General features: G+C 43.3%; 2 non-coding genes across 2 annotated transcripts; both read right to left on the minus strand.

The window, feature by feature from the left end:
* Window positions 1-9,756: 9,756 nt before the first annotated feature.
* LOC132004654 (small nucleolar RNA U3) lies at window positions 9,757-9,974 on the minus strand. The gene has a single exon (XR_009400606.1). It is a non-coding gene; the product is annotated as a small nucleolar RNA U3 (small nucleolar RNA).
* Window positions 9,975-17,009: 7,035 nt separating this feature from the next.
* Window positions 17,010-17,173, minus strand: LOC132004642 (U1 spliceosomal RNA). Its single transcript, XR_009400596.1, has one exon. It is a non-coding gene; the product is annotated as a U1 spliceosomal RNA (small nuclear RNA).
* Window positions 17,174-18,210: the final 1,037 nt, after the last annotated feature.

Genomic DNA, 18,210 nt, shown 5'->3' on the forward strand with positions numbered 1-18,210 from the left:
TTCTTTCTTTTTTTTTTTTTTTTTTTAAGATTTGGGTTTTCAAGACAGTGTATCCAGGTGTAGAGAGCAAAATGGAGTCTCTCATATCAAGCAGGAGCCTGTGTCAAGCAATGACACAAGCAGTTAAGGTACTGCAGCTAGAAAATATTGCTCAGACCAATCTCAGCTGACACCCCAGAACTGATAACAACTAGAACCAGAGGAGGTCTGCAGAGACCCAAAACTGATTAAATCCCTTTAACAAGGAAGAATTTTGGTAGGAGACAGTCAGACTCTTCAGACCTGACACCCCTATGTCTGACCACTTGAAAAAGGCAACTGCCCCCAAAAGGTCTGCCGGGTTGATCTCCAAACACAATAGAGATCTTTCACTGTTTGAACATCAGAAGCAGTAAGTGCCCAGGGCTGACCAGGACCAGATGGAGGCCTTATCTCTACTGCACACCCATGGACTGACTTTGCGTTTGGTTGGTTAACTTCCTGCACCCTTCTGGATATCTTGTGTGTTGTGGGGCTTGTATTCTGTCCTGTCTGTGTGCTGTATAAGAAGCCAAGCTTAGGGGCGCCTAAGTGGCTCAGTGGGTTAAAGCCTCTGCCTTTGGCTCAGGTCATGATCTCAGAGTCCTGGGATCCAGCCTGCATCGGGCTCTCTGCTCAAGCAGGAAGCTTGCTTCCTCCTCTCTTTCTGCCTGCCTCTCTGCCTACTTGTGATCTCTGTCTGTCAAATAAATAAATTAAATTAAAATCTTAAAAAAAAAAAAAGCAGCCAAGCTTAATCCCATGGTGAACTGTCTTTGAGTTTGGAATCCTGAAAAGCTTTATAATTGTGATTTAACTTTGCTTTATGATTGAATAAAGCTGACGCTGTGGAAAGAAACAACTTGTGTGTGTGCCTTCATAGCGTGCTCATGAAACCAAGCCAGTCTTAAATGGGGGAATCTGGAAATTTATTTTGACAGGTGGGGATACCACTATACTAACGAGGAATTGCACTGGAAATTTATTTTGTTTTTTGTTTTTTTTAAAGATTTTATTTATTTATTTGACAGAGAGAGATCACAAGTAGGCAGAGAGGCAGGCAGAGAGAGAGAGAGGAGGAAGCAGGCTCCCTGCCGAGCAGAGAGCCCGATGTGGGACTCGATCCCAGGACGCGAGATCATGACCTGAGCCGAAGACAGCGGCTTAACCCAATGAGCCACCCAGGTGCCCCGGAAATTTATTTTGAAAAGCAATTTTCCCCTTCATTTTTTAAAAGATTTTATTTATTTATTTGAGAGAGAATGGTGGGGAGGAGCAGAGGGAGAGAGAAAAGCAGACTCCTCGCTGAGCAGGAAGCCCGACAAGGGGCTGAGTCCCAGGACCCTGAGATCAGACCTGAGCCGAAGGCAGATGCTTAACTGACTGAGCTACCCAGGCACCCCCCTTTGTTTTTTAATTAGGAAAAAAATAACAAGTATACTGTGCTTACTATGGGGATTTGGGGTGTTGGGGGTCTGCTTTAATTGGTAATTATGTATATATTCATATTATTTATAACTTTTGAATCTTAAATTTTATCACCTTTATTTTAAATATTCTCAGGCCTATCTAAACAGAGACCACAACTTTTTCAGTTTTCTTCTTGGTGCTGCTCAGTATCAAAATAAATAAAATTCAATCTAAATAAGTTTTATTATTATTTGTTTAAATAACTTGCCAGGTGAGTCTGACAGGTTGCACACCTTTACCCACCCACCCCCCATCAAAAAATGGACTTAAATGTGATTTCTCTCATTAATTAAAAAAGAGACAAATAAAAAAAGAAACAAAACCCAAAAACCCTTATCATTTCTCCAATACGTTAATATGTTCCAGGCCTTCTACTAAACCCTTTACATAGATCACCCCATTTAATCTTAGAACTAACCCTCAGAGTCTGAGGAAATGGAAACTTAGAATGTTAAGTGGCTCACCCATGCCACAAGGCTGTCTCCTGCTGCCTTAAGCACTGACATTCCACCTTTCTGTATCTTGTAAGTTCTTATCTTCTCCCATGTAACCCACAAAAGAGGTTCTTTGTGTTTTGCCCAAGTCTACAACTAGGTAAAACTTAATAAACTGACCTGACTAAAGTAAACCCATAAGTAAAGAAGTAGGCAGTAGAAGTACAGGGTGGTGGGGGCGGTTTGCAGAAGTCACCAAGGAAGAAAAGGGGGAATCGGGGTGCGCTGTCTGAGGAGCAGTGAGAAATAATTTAGGCATTTCTTACAAATGCTAAGAAAGGTTGACTGGGGATGAACTTTTTTTTTCTTCTTCTTTTTTAGATTTTATCCATTTATCTGACAGAGAGGGAACACAAGCAGGGGGAGTGGGAGAGGAAGAAGCAGGCTTCCCAAAGAGCAGGGAGCCTGATGTGGGGCTCGATCCCAGAACCGCAGGATCATGACCTGAGCTGAACGCAGACCCTCGATGACTGAGCCACCCAGGCGTCCCCAGGCATGAACTTCCTATTGATGGGAGTCAACTTAGCAATCAGAGGTGCTATGAAGAGGAAAAGGCTATGAATACAGCCTGTGTCCTGACTGGAAGATCTTTTGGCCATTTCCTGACAGACAACCACCATGTATTTTGCCTACTGAATAAGCACTCAGCAACTCTGTGACAGATCAAAAAGAAAATGAGACCAAAACTCCTTTCATCAAGATTACTAACAGAGCGAGTCATCAACTTGGTACTCAGTGACAAGCTAGGCTTCCCTAAAGGAACCTGAGATCTTACCCTGCATAACTTAAACCCATGTGATATATACACACATACAGAAACACCGTACTTCTGAGCACCAAAAAGAGAGCGGCGTAAAGGTTGGGGGAGGGAGGAGAACGTGATCCTTAACTATAAAATGTTGAAATAAGGAATTGGACTAACTAACCTGCTTTGAAAGTCCCTTCTAGGTCTGATACTCTTTTTTTAAGATTTTATTTATTTATTTGATAGCACAAGTATGAAGAGCAGCAGGCAGAGGGAGAGGGAGAAGCAGAATCCCCGCCGAGCAGGGAGCCCCATGCGGGGCTCGATCCCAGGACCCTGGGATCTATTTTTTATTTATTTATTTATTTATTTATTTATTTATTTATTTTTAAGATTATTTATTTATTTATTTGACAGAGAGAAATCACAAGTAGATGGAGAGGCAGGCAGTCAGAGAGAGAGAGAGGGAAGCAGGCTCCCTGCCGAGCAGAGAGCCCGATGCAGGACTCGATCCCAGGACCCTGAGATCATGACCTGAGCCGAAGGCAGCGGCTTAACCCACTGAGCCACCCAGGTGCCCAGGACCCTGGGATCTTGACCTGAGCCTAAGGCTGGTGCTTAACTGATGAGTCACCAAGGTGCCCCCTAACTCTGATATTCTCAGATTGCCTTCTTCATTTTTTCTTAACACTTCTATGAGGAGGCCAGATCTGAGCTACACATCTGCCTACCTGACATCTAGTTGACTCACATCTTGAATTGAATGTCTCAGAAGCACCTTTAATTCAACATGTCCAAGCTAGTCCTGCCTGATCCCTAAAACTAGGCCTCTTCCAGTTTCCTACCTTGGTGTTGGTACCACTGCCCACAAACTGGTCCAGGAGCACAAAACAAGGGTTAGCTCTGACACCTTCCTTCACGCCAACCTGTCATAAGGCTGATAAGTTATCTCCCACATACCTTTCAAACCCCTCTGCTGTTCTTCACCTCTACTATCTCCTTGGCTGGCCGAAGATCTTTCAGCTGGACAGAGCTTAACCTACACTCATCATTGCCCTTCTCTAATCCATTTCCCAAGCAGTGGCCTGGTTCCCTTTCAAATCCTTTTTTTTTTTTTTTTTTAATGTTTTATTTATTTAAGTAATCTCTACACCTTACATGGGGCTCAAACTCATTACCCTTACTTAGATCAAGATTTGCCTGTTCCTCCAAATGACCCAGCCAGGTGCCCAAGGAAGGGGTCTTTCGTTTTCTTTATGTTGGTTTTTTTTTTTTTTTTTTTTGTAATTTCCACACCCAAAGCAGAGCTTGAACTCAAACTCAAACTCATGGCCCTGAGATCAAGTCATGTGCTCTTCTGACTGAGCCAACCAGGTGCCCTCCTTTTCAAACTTTAAATCGAATTATGTCAACTCTGAGAAGCAATTCTCCATGTCTCTCAGATTTTTGAATATCAGCTTTTCTTCTGGAGCATCTACTCCAGGATGTCTGTATCATGAACAGACTTGGGAGCTAGAGACAGTGTCTACCTCCAGAGTAAAGAGCACGTTTGTTTCCTAGCCAAAACAATAAAGAATATTTCTCCCTCTGGGAACAATGTCAGGCAGGTTGTATGCCCATTATAAAAGACAGTTTCATGCTCTTGGCTTTCCAAAGCCTGTCTTCTGTCATGCAGCCTATGTTGTATACAGGCATACTTGGCCTTCTTTGTATCACTCTCTGGGAACTGGGGCTCCAGTACAAAAATTGTACTGAGCAATACTGCTATTGCTGGGAATAATAAATTGCCCTTTATCTCTGACCCAGGAATCTAGTATCCTGTGCCACCATCCACAAAACTGTGACAGGCTAACTTGATAGCTTGCAAATATCGTAGAACCTCAGATCTTGACGGTTACTTCACACACTTTCCTCTACCTTGCTGAAAATAGTTCACTGGCATCTCACTGCTCTCAGAAGGAAGGTGAAACACCTCACAATGGTTTCGAATGCCCTATCTCGGCTCCCCTCTTGTCTCTCCAATCTCATGCTTTAGCTCACATGTCCAGTTCTCACTGTCCCACACTCACCCTCTTTCTTGGAGTCTCTTATTTGTTATGCTTCTACCAAAGAAGATCTTCCCACCTGTTGTTACCTTTGCTAGAAATACACTTCCTTGCCCTCTTTCCCCAGTTAACCTATGATACTGTGATATAATAAGAAATATGTATTTTGGGGGCACCTGGGTGGCTCAGTCAGTTAAGCAACTGCCTTTGTTTCAGGTCATGGTCCCAGGGTCCTGGGATCAAACCCACATGGGGCTCCCTGCTCAGTGGGGAGCCCGCTTTTCCCTCTCCCCTTTGCCTGCCACTCCCCCTGCTGTGCACACACACTCTCTCTCTCTCTCTGTCAAATACATAAAAAAAAAAAAAAAAAAGAAAGAAAAGGAAAGGAAATATGTATTTTGGTCTTCAACCTGACTCCTGACCAGAGCTCCTAAAACTTTTGTAATTTCCTAAATAATAACAGTGTTAGGAGCATGTTTTGTTTTATTATTTGTCTTTGATCCTGGTTCCTGACATATTTCCTGGGTGATAGAAGCATCTTTTGTTCTAATTAGACTGCTCTTGGTGAGATTTAGGATGGAAGTTGGTTACCAGAAAGAAAAATCCAAGCTTGGAAATTTGAGGGGTACCTAAGTGGCTCAGTCAAGTTAAGCGTCCAACTCACAATTTCAGCTCAGGTCATGATCTCAGGGTTATGCGATAGAGCCCCAAGCCAGACTCTGCACTGGGTATGGAGTCTATTTAAGATTCTCTCTTTCCAGGGACGCCTGGGTGGTTCAGTTGGTTAAGCAGCTGCCTTCGGCTCAGGTCATGATCCCAGCGTCCTGGGTTTGAGTCCCACATCGGGCTCCTTGCTCGGCAGGGAGCCTGCTTCTCCCTCTGCCTCTGCCTGCCATTCTGTCTACCTGTGCTCACTCTCTCTCTCTCTCTCTGACAAATAAATAAAATATTAAAAAAAAAAAAAAAGATTCTCTCTTTCCAGGGCGCCTAGATGGTTCAATGGGTTAAGCCTCTGCCTTCAGCTCAGGTCATGATCCCAGGGTCCTGGGATGGAGCCCCGCCTCCGGCTCTCTGCTTAGCAGGGAACCTGCTTCCTCCTCTCTCTCTGTGTGTGTCTCTGCCTGCCTCTCTGCCTACTTGTGATCTCTGTCAAATAAGTAAATAAAATATTAAAAAAAAAAAAAAAAGAAAGAAAGAAGAAAGAAAAAAAAGCAGCTTGAAACTTTGAGCCCTACCCCATTCTCTGGGGAGGAGGAAGGAGCTAGATGTGGGGGTAATGATCTGTCATGTGTAAGTGATGAAGCCTCCAGAAAAATTCCTGAAGTATGAGTTTGGAGAGCTGCTGGGATGGTGAACAGATGAAGGTGCTGGGGAGAGTGGCACACTTGGACTGGGAATGTAAGCTTCACACACCCTCCCCATACCTTGTCCTGTGCTTCTCTTCCTCTGGCTGTTCCTGAGTTGTATCCTTTTACAGTAAACTGGTGATCTAATAAGTAAACTGTTTTCTTAAGTTCTATGAACTGTTCTAGCTAATTAGCAAGCCCAAGCAATGAGTTGTGGAAACCTCTGACTTATAGTCAAGTCAGACAAAGTTTTGTGTAACCTGAAGACCCACTACTTAGGTCTGGTGTCCACGGTGTTGGAAACCCAAGTACTTAAACTGTGGGATTTGATGCTATCTCCAGGAAGACAACATCAGAATTTAATCAATTTGTAAGACACTCACCTGGTGTTGGAGAATTGCTCAGTGTGGGGGGAAAAAACCCCACATCTGATGTCAGAAGTATGGTGAGAGTAAAGAAAAAAATAAGAGTTTTCCCTTTTTGGGTGCCTGGGTGGCTCAGTCGTTAAGTATCTGCCTTCAGCTCAGGTCATGATCCCAGGATCCTGGGATTGAGCCTGGCCCCACTGAGCAGGGAAGCCTGCTTCTCCCTCTCCCACTCCCCCTGCTTGTGTTCCCTCTCTCTCTGTGTCTCTCTCTAGCAAATAAATAGATAAAATCTTGAAAAAAAAAAAAAAAGAGCTTTCCCTTTCATCACTAATTTTTAAATTTTTAGATCTTGGGGAGTCTTCCTTTCTGATTCCCACACAGCTAGTACCCTTGCAGCAGTTATGATTTTCTTTTTCTTCGGGTGATTTTGCTACCCTATGTTCTACCTCTAGATGGTGAGAGGAGGGACGCTTACTCAGTAACCATTGAGTCAGTCTCCAGCCTTTAGCATTGCACATGGCTAGGAATGTGCTCACTAAACACAAACCTATATGAGGTCACGAAAAAGTAAATGACTACTAAAAGTAGAAGAATAAATAAAGACTTGTGTTTCAGGAGAGGAAGAGAAATGGAACACTTTTAAATATATTGAAGAAGAAACTTTAGCTTAGAATACTGTTAAAGAGGGGCACCTGGTTGGCTCGGATGGTTAAGTGACTGACTCTTGATCTCAGCTCAGGTCTGAATCTTACAATCTTGAGATCAAGCCCTGTGTTGGGCTGCACACTGGGCAAGGAGCCTAGTAAAAACAAAAAACAAACAAACAAACAAACAAAAAACTTTAAAGAACAGAGGAATAACCCCAAATACCCAAATTGTGTTCCAGGCTCTGAAAGGCCCCAGGACACTAACCAGTTCTTAGCATTTCCATCAGGTCAGAAAATTTAAAAAAAAAAAAAAAATTTTTTTTTTTTTTTAAAGGGCACTTTAAAAAATAAAAGGTAATTCCTGATTAGGCCTCTATTGAGGAAAGGAAACCCACACACACTTTGCTTATTGGGGAGATGGTTTAATGTGGTTACTCCCTCAGAAAAATCAGCAAACAAACTTTGCAAGCCAGCCCCTTCACAGAACGACTGATTTCCAGGGAGTAACATTAGATGTCATTTCTTTAAGAGCTCTGGATCCCAGAGTAGGAGGGAAGTTAGTGTCAGGTTTGTGTTCTGGGGAACCAGTTCAGTCCTCACTTAATGGCTGTGACATCTCGGGCAAATTCCTTAACCCTGTCAAAGAAAAATGGGTTCTCTCCCCAAACTAAGCACTGGGCAAACTGTATTCTGTGCCTCTGCTTGTAGCTTGAGAAAATCACTGTTGAGAGCAGCTGGGTTAAGATCAGAACCTTTCGTTGGGGCTTTGCTTCACCACTGTTTAACAGGTTCATAACAGATTTAACTGTAGGGGAATGAAAACTTGCTATTCCAAATAACTACAGATGTAGCCTCATCATTTGTTTCTTAGGTGTATTGTGTGTATGCCCCACTAAGAAAAATCCAAAACACCAAGTCTGGTAAAGATGTGGATAAACAGGGAGTCTCATTCATTGCTGGGGATGCAAAATGGTACAGCCACTTCAGAATACAGTTTGGCAGTTCTTACAAAATTAAAAATACTCTTACCATAAATTCCAGCACTTGCACTCCTTGGGATTTACTCAAAAGGAGTTGAAAATTTATGCCACACAAAAACATGCACATGGTGGGGCGCCTGGGTGGCTCAGTGGGTTAAGCCCTTAACAAAGGTTAAGCCTTCGGCTCAGATCATGATCTCAGGGTCCTGGGAACCTGCTTCCCCCTCTCTCTGCCTGCTGCTCTGCCTACTTGTGATTTCTCTGTCAAATAAATAAATAAAATCTGGAGAAAAAAAAAAAAACCTGTACATGAGTGATGCCTGTGTGACTCAGTAGGTTAAGCGTCTGCCTTTGTCTCACTTCAGGATCCCAGGGTCCTCAGGTCAAGTCCTGCATCAGCCTCCTTGCTCAGTGTGGAACCTGCTTCTCCCTCTGCCTGCCACTCCCCCTGCTTGTGCTCACTCTATGACAAAGAAATAACATCTTAAAAAAAAAAAAAGAAAAAACTGCACAGGAGGGGCATCTGGGTGGCTCAGTAGGTTAAGCCTCTGCCTTCGGCTCAGGTCATGATCTCAGGGTCTTGGGATCAAGCCCCACATCAGGCTCTCTGCTCAGCGGAGAGCCTGCTTTCCCCTCTCCCTCCCTCTGCCTGCCTGTCTGCCTACTTGTGATCTCTCTCTGTCAAATAAATAAAATCTTTAAAAAAAAACTGCACATGATATTTATATCACCTTTATTCATAATTGCCAGAACTTGGAAGCAACCAAGATGTTCTTCAATAGATGATGGATAAACTGTGGTACATCCAGACAATAAATATTATTCAGCAATAAAAATGAATGAGCTATGAAGCCAACAAATGACACAAAGGAACTTTAAATGCATGTTGCTAAAAGAAAGAAGCCACTCTGGAAAGGCTACATTCTTTGGTTTCAACTAAATGATATTTTGGAAAAGACAAAAACATAGAGACAGTAAAAAAAAAAAAATCAGTGGCTGCCAGGGTTCACATAAAGGGATAAACAGGAGGAGGATAAAAGATTTTTAAGGCAGTGAAATTATTCTGTATGATACTTAATGGTGGAAATAACATACATCTGTCAAAATCCAAAGAACTATATAACACTAAGTGAAAGCTCACTATAAACTTCAGTTAATAATGAAAAAACTGAACTAGTGTAAACTCTGAACTTTAGCTCAACATTCACTAAAAAAAAAACACCAAACCATGTGTTAAAACTATACATTTATTACGTGTGTGTGTATTAAACCTGTGGTTTCATGGGGCGCCTGGGTGGCTCAGTGGGTGATCCCAGGGTCCTCTCACATCGGGCTCTCTGCTCGGCGGGGGCCTGCTTCCCCCCTCCTCTCTGCCTGCCTCTGATCTCGCTCTGTCAAATAAATAAATAAAATCTGGAAAGAAAGACTAAAAGAAGACAGAAAGACAAAGAAAGAAAAGAAAAAAAAAACGAAACTTAAACCGGGATGCTTGCAAGGTTCAGTGGGTTAAGCAACTGCCTTCAGCTCCTGTCATGATAGGAGCGTCCTGGGACACATAGGTCTCCTTGTCCAGCACGGATCACCTAATAAGATGTGAACCAAGTAATAAACGCCTCACTTTATACATAAAGAAGTAGAGACAAACCACTCAGACGGCACCCTTTCCCTCTTACCTTTCTAAATAGAAAGGCAGAACGATCATCAATGACAAAGGGCAGTTGCAAGCAAAACAACGCCCAGAATCAGCTTCACGCTCAGAAAAGGGTACTACGTCTCCTCCTCGTGGTTTTGGGTACTCTACACATTCAGAGAAACTTCTCTAGTAACAAACTATAGAAATGATCCCTGAAAGTATAGTCTTACTTTCAAATGCACGGCCTCGATAAGTCAATGGCATCCGCACACTTTATACGCATGGTGATATTTTTGTCAACTCCTCTGCCAACTCATGCATCTTATTTTATATTTCAAGACAATTCGGTCAAACAGCAAAGCTTAAAACACCATTTTTTCGCCTGTAAATCTTCCAGCAACACTTAAATCAGTAACAAATCTCATTAGCATGCGGCTTCCTAGCAGCCAATCACACGCTGTATGCCTCTGACTCCAACGCGGAGGGATCAGTATTGCCCCGCCCACCACGCCCGGCACGACCTGGGTCTCGGACTCTAGGCTAAGAAAATGTTGACGCCACAGGTCAGCATCGGACTGTCTCTTCGCTTGCTACAAAAGTCTGCTGACTTGAAGAGACCAGTTCCCTTTGCCTTGAGAGAGAGGCGGAAGGAGGAGGCAAAGAGAGGGGTAATAACTGGTGTACACTTCTAATACCACATAATAATAATCATAACCACGATGACTTATTGAATACCTACTTGATAACATTTTGATCCGTTGTTTCATTTCATCCTCTAAACAACTGAAGAAAGGTGTCATTACTTACTCGTTCTTACAGATGCAGGCTATAACGTCATACAGCTGGACAAACCTAGATATGTCTGATACCAAATCAAATCCGGATTCTTTCTGCTAAGACAAAGTGGTCTTCCTCAGGAGGTCTAGTCTCCAATCAAATTAATTTCTCTAATGAAGCACTAAATACTTTATCACTTAAAGTTCAGTCCTGAATGTTTCACCTTTCTGGCTTGTAAACCTCAGAAGCAGCCTACCTGTTTATCTGTGGCAAAAGTTAATCCCAGTTTCTCCTCAAAGAACACATGTACCTTATATATGAAGTGTGTAACTTTTTATCACTAAACTTGTAAAAATACTTCTCCCCCACATCTTCTAGGATGCCAGGAAGCACAGTGCCATCTAGACATGTGGTTTTCTGAACCAACCACATTTTTCAGGGCTTCATAGTAACATGACTAAAAAGCATGAGATTCATCTCATCTAACCACTTCTAACACAATCTCCTCAGAGACAGTCAGATGCTCTGTACTTAAATTCTGTCAGAAAGGGACAGTGTTTGGGCAATCTGCCCAGGTCTGAGACATATCCCCATTTCCTTATATATATTGAAGTTATAAAGTGCCTTCCAATCACTTTCATCCAAGAGCCTGTCTCTGGTCTGGACCCTTCCATATCTAACACTTTTCCATTGTCCATTCCTCCAGCATTTCTAGGAACCCCTCACCATCCATGCCATATGATTGCCTCTTAAGAGCGCACTCTCCAACTGCATGTGGGTCTATCACTCCAGCACATTCAGTTTTTTTTAAAGATTTTATTTTTTGGGCGCCTGGGTGGCTCAGTGGGTTAAGCCGCTGCCTTCAGCTCAGGTCATGATCTCAGGGTCCTGGGATCGAGTCCCGCATCGGGCTCTCTGCTCAGCGGGGAGCCTGCTTCCTCCTCTCTCTCTGCCTTCCTCTCTGCCTACTTGTGATCTCTCTCTGTCGAATAAATAAATAAAATCTTTAAAAAAAAAAAAAAAGATTTTATTTTTTAAGTACTCTCTACACCCAGTGTGAGGTTTGAACTCACAAGCTGAAATCAAGTCACATGCTTCACTGACTGAGCCAGCCAGGCACCCCCAACTCAACTCTTTTTCTTTGTTAAGGTCCTGGCCTAAATAGAGCTTCCTGTAAGACTTTTCCCTTGAGTACTCCCCAGACAAGGAGGCTGAGATGTAAGTACTTCTTTGCCTCCTGTACTTCTCAGTAGTTTAATTACTTTTGTCTGCTGCTTGTACTGGGTTATACTCCTGGAAGGCATATGCCACACATCTGTCCTTGGTATTGTTCTTTTTCTTTTTTTCTTTGAGATTTTATTTGTTTGAGAAAGAGAGCGCACAAGCAGGTAGAGGAGCAGTTAGAGGGAGAAGCAGGCCTCCTGCTAGGCAGGGAGCACGACACAGGGCTCAATCCCAGGACCCTGGGATCGTAATCTGAGCCAAAGGCAGATGCCTAACCAACTGAGCCACCCATGTGCCCCTGAACTTGGTGTTCTAATCTCACGGGTCAATTAATATACATGTAATTAAAAATGAATAAAATCTGGGTTGAGGTTTCTAGAACTCAGGAACTCAGCTTTTGGGTTTTAGAACTCATATAATCTATATAACTGAACTAAGTAGGATACAATCAGGAAACATTATTCCCCCTTTTACTGCCCTCAAGTATGTTCTTTTGGTTGGATCTCCTTTTCCCTCTCCGGAGAGGTATCTCAGGCAGATTCCTTAGTCTTTAAGTCACTTTGAGGCCTTCAAGCACAGTCTCATTTCAGGTAATAAATTGTCCAGTCCTGTTGAAATAAAAAACTCTTCCTTGCTCTTCCACTCGTCTGATTTTGAGGCTGTTTCTGGCAACTCTAGAGCTGGAGCGGGAAGACCAATAAGATGACAAGGGTCAAGGCCTTCAAACATAGCTGATCCTCTTTGTAGCTTTCGGCCTCTTCCTAGTGCCTGCTCTTCCGTGGGAGAGGTTAGTGGACCCTTCAGGTAACTCCACTCCACTTCGCAGTACCCTAATGTGGCCAGTGCCCTCTCCTGCTGACTTCTTGCTGTTTCTCCAGCCTCTGTTGGGATTCTTCCTGCCTTCATAGTGTGAGGTCCTTTAGATGATGATTCAGCTACTCTCTATAGAGTCTACTTACCCCACTAAGTGGTGGAAGTGTGTAGCTAATCCAGCTGCTGGTCTCTCAAGTTTACCCAGTCATCAAGGGCTGCTATTAGGAAGGAGGCAGATGGCAGTCCTCCTGACCTCTAAATTCCAGGTAACATGCCAGGTTCTCTTCACACCACCTTGGTGGCAGCTGGCAAAGGCTGACATTTCTACTGTTCAGCAGGCTGAGACAGAGACTCCCAACTATCCTGCTCGCAAGTTCTACAATTCTCTCTATAACGTTCACCTGAAGGACCTCTTATTTGGTTTGAAGCTGGGAAAGAAGGGGAAAAGCCACAGTTTTCTATTCCTGTGAATAATGTCTTTTAGAGAATCGTTTCCACTGACACTCCCACCACTACCCCATTCCCTTCTCCTAGGTAGGCCTGAGGTGGATGATGGAGTTAAAGGACCATTTTGGCCATCTCCTAAGAAGCTCTGGTTTAGACCGGCGGGGAACTTGTCACCTTGTCACCCCTTGTTCTCCACTCTGAAGCTTTAGATGAAATTCCAAGACACAGTTGAAATCCTGCTTCATATCCAGTTACACATGTCAACCCCATCACCTGCTATAGCTTAATGGCAAGAATCTGAAGATGCAGAATGTTCAGATGTCTAAGATATAAATGTTCTAATACTCTGCTTTTTACAATGGAGAGTGTGGATACAAGACAATAGAAGTCACAGCATACCTAAGCTGAACATCTATTTTTGTTTGTTTATTTGTTGTCTGAAAGAGAGCTTACACATTCACAGAGGGAGAAGGAGAGGGAGAAGCAGACTCCCCGCTGAGCAGGGAACCCAATTAGGGCTCAATCCCAGGACCCTGGGATCAAGACTGGGCCCAAAGGCAGATGCTTAACTGACTAAGCCACCCAGGCACCCTCTGAACATCCGTTTTCATGTTAACATGCACATGAATGTGTTATGGAATAAAATGCAAAATTTTGAGGGGAAAAAACCCAACAGGACCTTTCAAACAAATTACTGACCTCACTATCAGCTACTTCATCCATAGACTCTAGGGGTGGTACATGGAAACATTTGAGAACTTTCTGAATGAATTATTTTGTGGGATAGTTGGATCCTACGAAAATTGGAGTTACCTTTCTGGAAGTCCTCAGGAGTGCTTTTGAAGTAAATGGAGAAACACTGCAGTGAAATTAGGTCACCCGGACTGTTTCACAAACAGCGGAGAGAAGCTTCATAAACCTCTCTTTATACTAAGAAGGGAGACAGGGAATTCAGAAGGACTTCTGGTTACTCAAACATCAACAACAAAACGAAAACAGGTCTGAATCTGTAGATCAAGGGCCAAACACCAGCAGAGGTTTTGTCCATGTATGGTTTAGTGTTTGTTCTTTTGGAGATTGCCTGAGCTACATTTGCTATTTCCATCTGCCTTGTGGGCTGAGCTGCCTGTAACGTCCAGCAGGAAAAACCCTGGAAACTAAAGCACCAAGTTCCTAGGAGAAGCAAAGAAGGGGAGAGCTGTGAAAGCTGCTCTAGTCACTCCACCACAGGTTTCAGAAGACTGATTAAAGGAGCAAAGGGAATTAGGCAGAATTAAAAGTGGATGGCTGGAGCCTGAGGAGAAATCTGGAGTCTAACAGTTGGAAGACCTTATGGTTCCCTAGCACAAAACAAAACAGTCTCCAAACAACAATTTAAGACCTCTACTGTAGGGAAAATTTCATCTCAATTTCCCCAAGAACTCATAGTTTTATCAAGAACCTGATTTTCCTTCCAAAACTATTCAGAAATGTGAATCAAGTTGCATCTGCAATTTTAACACAGTGCTTACCTTTCTTAAGAATCTTCTTCACTTTCATATAGTTCCCTTGTTTGACATATTCATGAAGTTGCGCTTCCAAGGAGTCATTTCTTAAGGAACCAAGTTGAACAGGACAGGGAACTGGAAGATGAACAGCCCGAGACATCCTGTTCCAAAAGAAAACAACATGCTTATTTTAACTCAGTCAAGCCTTCTGGCTAAGATCAAGTACAGAAATGCAATGAAGCAACCTAGATTCTTTTACATTCATTTCCCTTCTTGTCTACTTTTATTTATAATGAACATGATTAGGGGAACAGTTACTGAAACTACAAGATTTTTTTTAAAAGATTTTATTTATTGGGGCGCTTGGGTGGCTCAGTGGGTTAAAACCTCTGCCTTCAGCTCAGGTCATGATCCCAGGGTCCTAGGATCGAGCCCCACATTGGGCTCTCTGCTTGGCAGGGAGCCTGCTCCCTTGTCTCTCTCTGCCTGCCTCTCTGCCTACTTGTGATCTCTGTCTGTCAAATAGAGACAGAGAATCTTTTAAAAAAAGATTTTATTTATTCGTTTGAGAGACAGAGAGCATGCATGACTGGAGCAGAAAGGCAGAGGGAGAGGGAGGAAACAGACTTCCTGCTGAGCAGGGAGCCCAATGAGGGACTTGATCCCAGAACCCTGAGACCATGACCCAAACCAAAGGCAGACACTACCAACCTGAGCCACCCAGGCACCCAAAACTCTACAAGATTAATGTTTATTCTCAATATTACTGGTGAAATTGAAAAACTGAATATATTTAGCACTAATTCCTAGGATCAAAAAGTGGTGGCTACTGGGAAGTAAAATTAGAAATATGTTTATCATTAAGAAAACTAGGAGCCTATTAACTTTGAAAGGTTAGTACATATATGCAGTCACTATGTGGGGATGTAGAGAGCATAATGTAGTGGGTTAGGTTCACAGTTCAGACCCTAAGTCTTGGCCCTGTCACCTCCTTAACTGTGACCTTGGAGAAATTATTTAACCTTGATAGGCCTCAATTTCTTCATACATAAAACTGGAGATAATAATAACCAGAGGGTTGCTGAGAGACTTCAATGAGCTAGTATGTGTAAAGTACTTATAACTGTGCTTGGCACCAAGTCCTGTGCAGTTGTTAGCTGTTGGTATGCACAGTAAAATCCATGCAGAGAAATTTTAGCTTTCCACATGTGGCATACACACCGGACTATTGTACAATCAAGTGTTTGTGGAATACCCACCATGTGTCCTCAAACGTGACAGGTACTATGTAAGACGCTTAAAATTAGATCCCTGCAATCACAATGCTGGTATATAGCAGGGCAGACATGAGGTACTATGTTGGTGCTCCATAGACAGGGGATAAGAGAGGGAAGTCCCATCCACATGAATCAACAAACATGCATATCGGGCATAACTAAGTATTACATGGAGAGACACAATGGGTGTGCAAAGAGGTGAAGAGAAAGAAAAAGCCAAGAAGGCAGGGTGCCTGGGTGGCTCAGTGGGTTAAGCCGCTGCCTTCGGCTCAGGTCATGATCTCAGGGTCCTGGGATCGAGTCCCACATCGGGCTCTCTGCTCAGCAGGGAGCCTGTTTCCCTCTCTCTCTCTCTGCCTGCCTCTCCATCTACTTGTGATTTCTCTCTGTCAAATAAATAAATAAAATCTTTAAAAAAAAAAAAAAAAAGCCAAGAAGGCTAACACATTTGGTGGGTCTTCAACAGCCAGGAAGTTCATGTCAGAGTTTCTTTCCTTTATAAGGATGAATAATATTCCGTTGTATGTATATACCACGCTTTTCTTATCTGTTTTTATCCATCAATGACACCTGGGTTGATTCTACCTTTGACTATTATAAATAACACTGCTATGGACATTTTAGGGTACAGTATCTTTTCAAATCCCCGTTTTCAATTCTTTGGGGTATATACCCAAAAAGGATTAGTGGATCACATGATAATTCTTCTTGCACACTCCAAGCCCAGTGCAGAGCCCAATGTGCAGGGCTCTCACAACCCTGAGATCATGACCTGAGCTGAAACCAAGATTTGGATGCTTAACTGACTGAGCCACCCATGCATCCTTCACTTGGTAATTCTATGTTTAATTTTTTGAGGAACTGCTATACTGTTTTCTATACTGGCTAAACCATTTGCATTCTCACCACTAGTGCACAAGGGTTCCAGTTTTTCCAGATCCTCACCAACAGTTTTTATTTCCTGTTTTTCCTTTTTTCCAGTCTCTCACCCTCAAGTAAATAAAACCCCTAAAACGAAACAAGACAAAACAAAACAAACCCAACTTATACTAAAGGGCTGGTCTTTAGAGACTAGTGGACCTTAAAATGCTAACAAAACCCACAATCAATACCTACAGAAAAAATTATTTTTTTTTCTGAGCCAGAAGCACAAACGAAAAAGAGAAAAAATGGGTAACAAGCATGAAAACCCTACACCTCCCAAACAAAACTCCCAGTACTGTTCTTAATACATTTATCAGGGGAAAGCGCGAACGCAGTCCCCCACTACCACAAATTATGCAGTCGAGTTTCCCACATTTGGGGAAATCGCAGGGGTCAGCACATCCGGAGTGCAATGGATGAGCCTCGCCCTGGGAAAACCACCTTCGTGATCATGGTATCTCCCCTGCCAGGTAAGTATGAATTGAAGGCGGTGCCTGACTCTCCACCCTGGTCTGCAACACACCACACAGTTATGGTCAATTACATTCAAGTTCTTTAGACCTTCGGTTCCAAACTAAAAGGTTCTTCATATGACAGGACCAGCGTACACCAGTGGACATGTAGTGGAAATTCTGCTCGTGAAGAGGAAGCTCGAACACGCAGTCGCCGCGCTCTTCATCTCCATATGCCCGCCTCTGGTCCCTTGTCACTCTGACGTCACTTTGCTTGTTGGAGGAACGGATAAATTCGTTCTAGTTAGGCTTTGCAACAATTTAAGAGACAGTCACCGACAGTTGTGGCTGGGAGGCTTTAAAATTCTCTATCTTCTCGGGCGTACGTAAAAGTTCCGGCGCGTATTTGTTACCGGGCTGAATTCTGCGCCGTAGGGCAGGGCAGTTTGGAAGGCAGTGGCCTGCGGTCTGCGGAGGGCAACGCCAAATAGATTACGCTCGTCTGAATCACTGTTCCTCTCCGGGACTAGGTCATACCCTCAGCCTCCATTTCCCTAAATTGTAAAGCAGTAATACCGCCTGCCTACCTCCCAAGGTTTCTGTGAGGATGGAATAAGAGAATGCAGGTGAAATGCAGCCTCGAGTCCCTCACCTCCACCCAGCCATGCTCAATGACAGGTGCCCGGTGTAGTTGGGAAGTCAAAGCCGGCTTCCCCAAGATTTGACTTTGCAGTTTTCCGCGCAAAAGGAAGCAGCATCCGGCCTGGATTTGGTAACAAACCGAGTAGCCCTCCCTTCCTTTTAGACAACAGAAACAGAGGGTTTTGTTGGTTGTTGTTTTGTGTCTCCCACCTCCCACCCCCGCCTTTTCTGCCCTTGCTGGGTAGGTGCCCTAGGCAAAACAACGTTGTTTACAGAAACTGTGTATCAAAGGCTTTGATACTGTAGAGGCAAAACTTTACCTCTGCCCTGTTAGCATCTTCGGCTGGGCATGGGAATTTAACTGGCATCGACAGTTTAACAGGTAAAAGAATAAAAAATTTAACATAAATTTACAGTTTTA

The sequence above is a fragment of the Mustela nigripes genome, chromosome 16 (assembly GCF_022355385.1).
Source record: "Mustela nigripes isolate SB6536 chromosome 16, MUSNIG.SB6536, whole genome shotgun sequence".
In the NCBI taxonomy this organism is placed as follows: Eukaryota; Metazoa; Chordata; class Mammalia; order Carnivora; family Mustelidae; genus Mustela; species Mustela nigripes.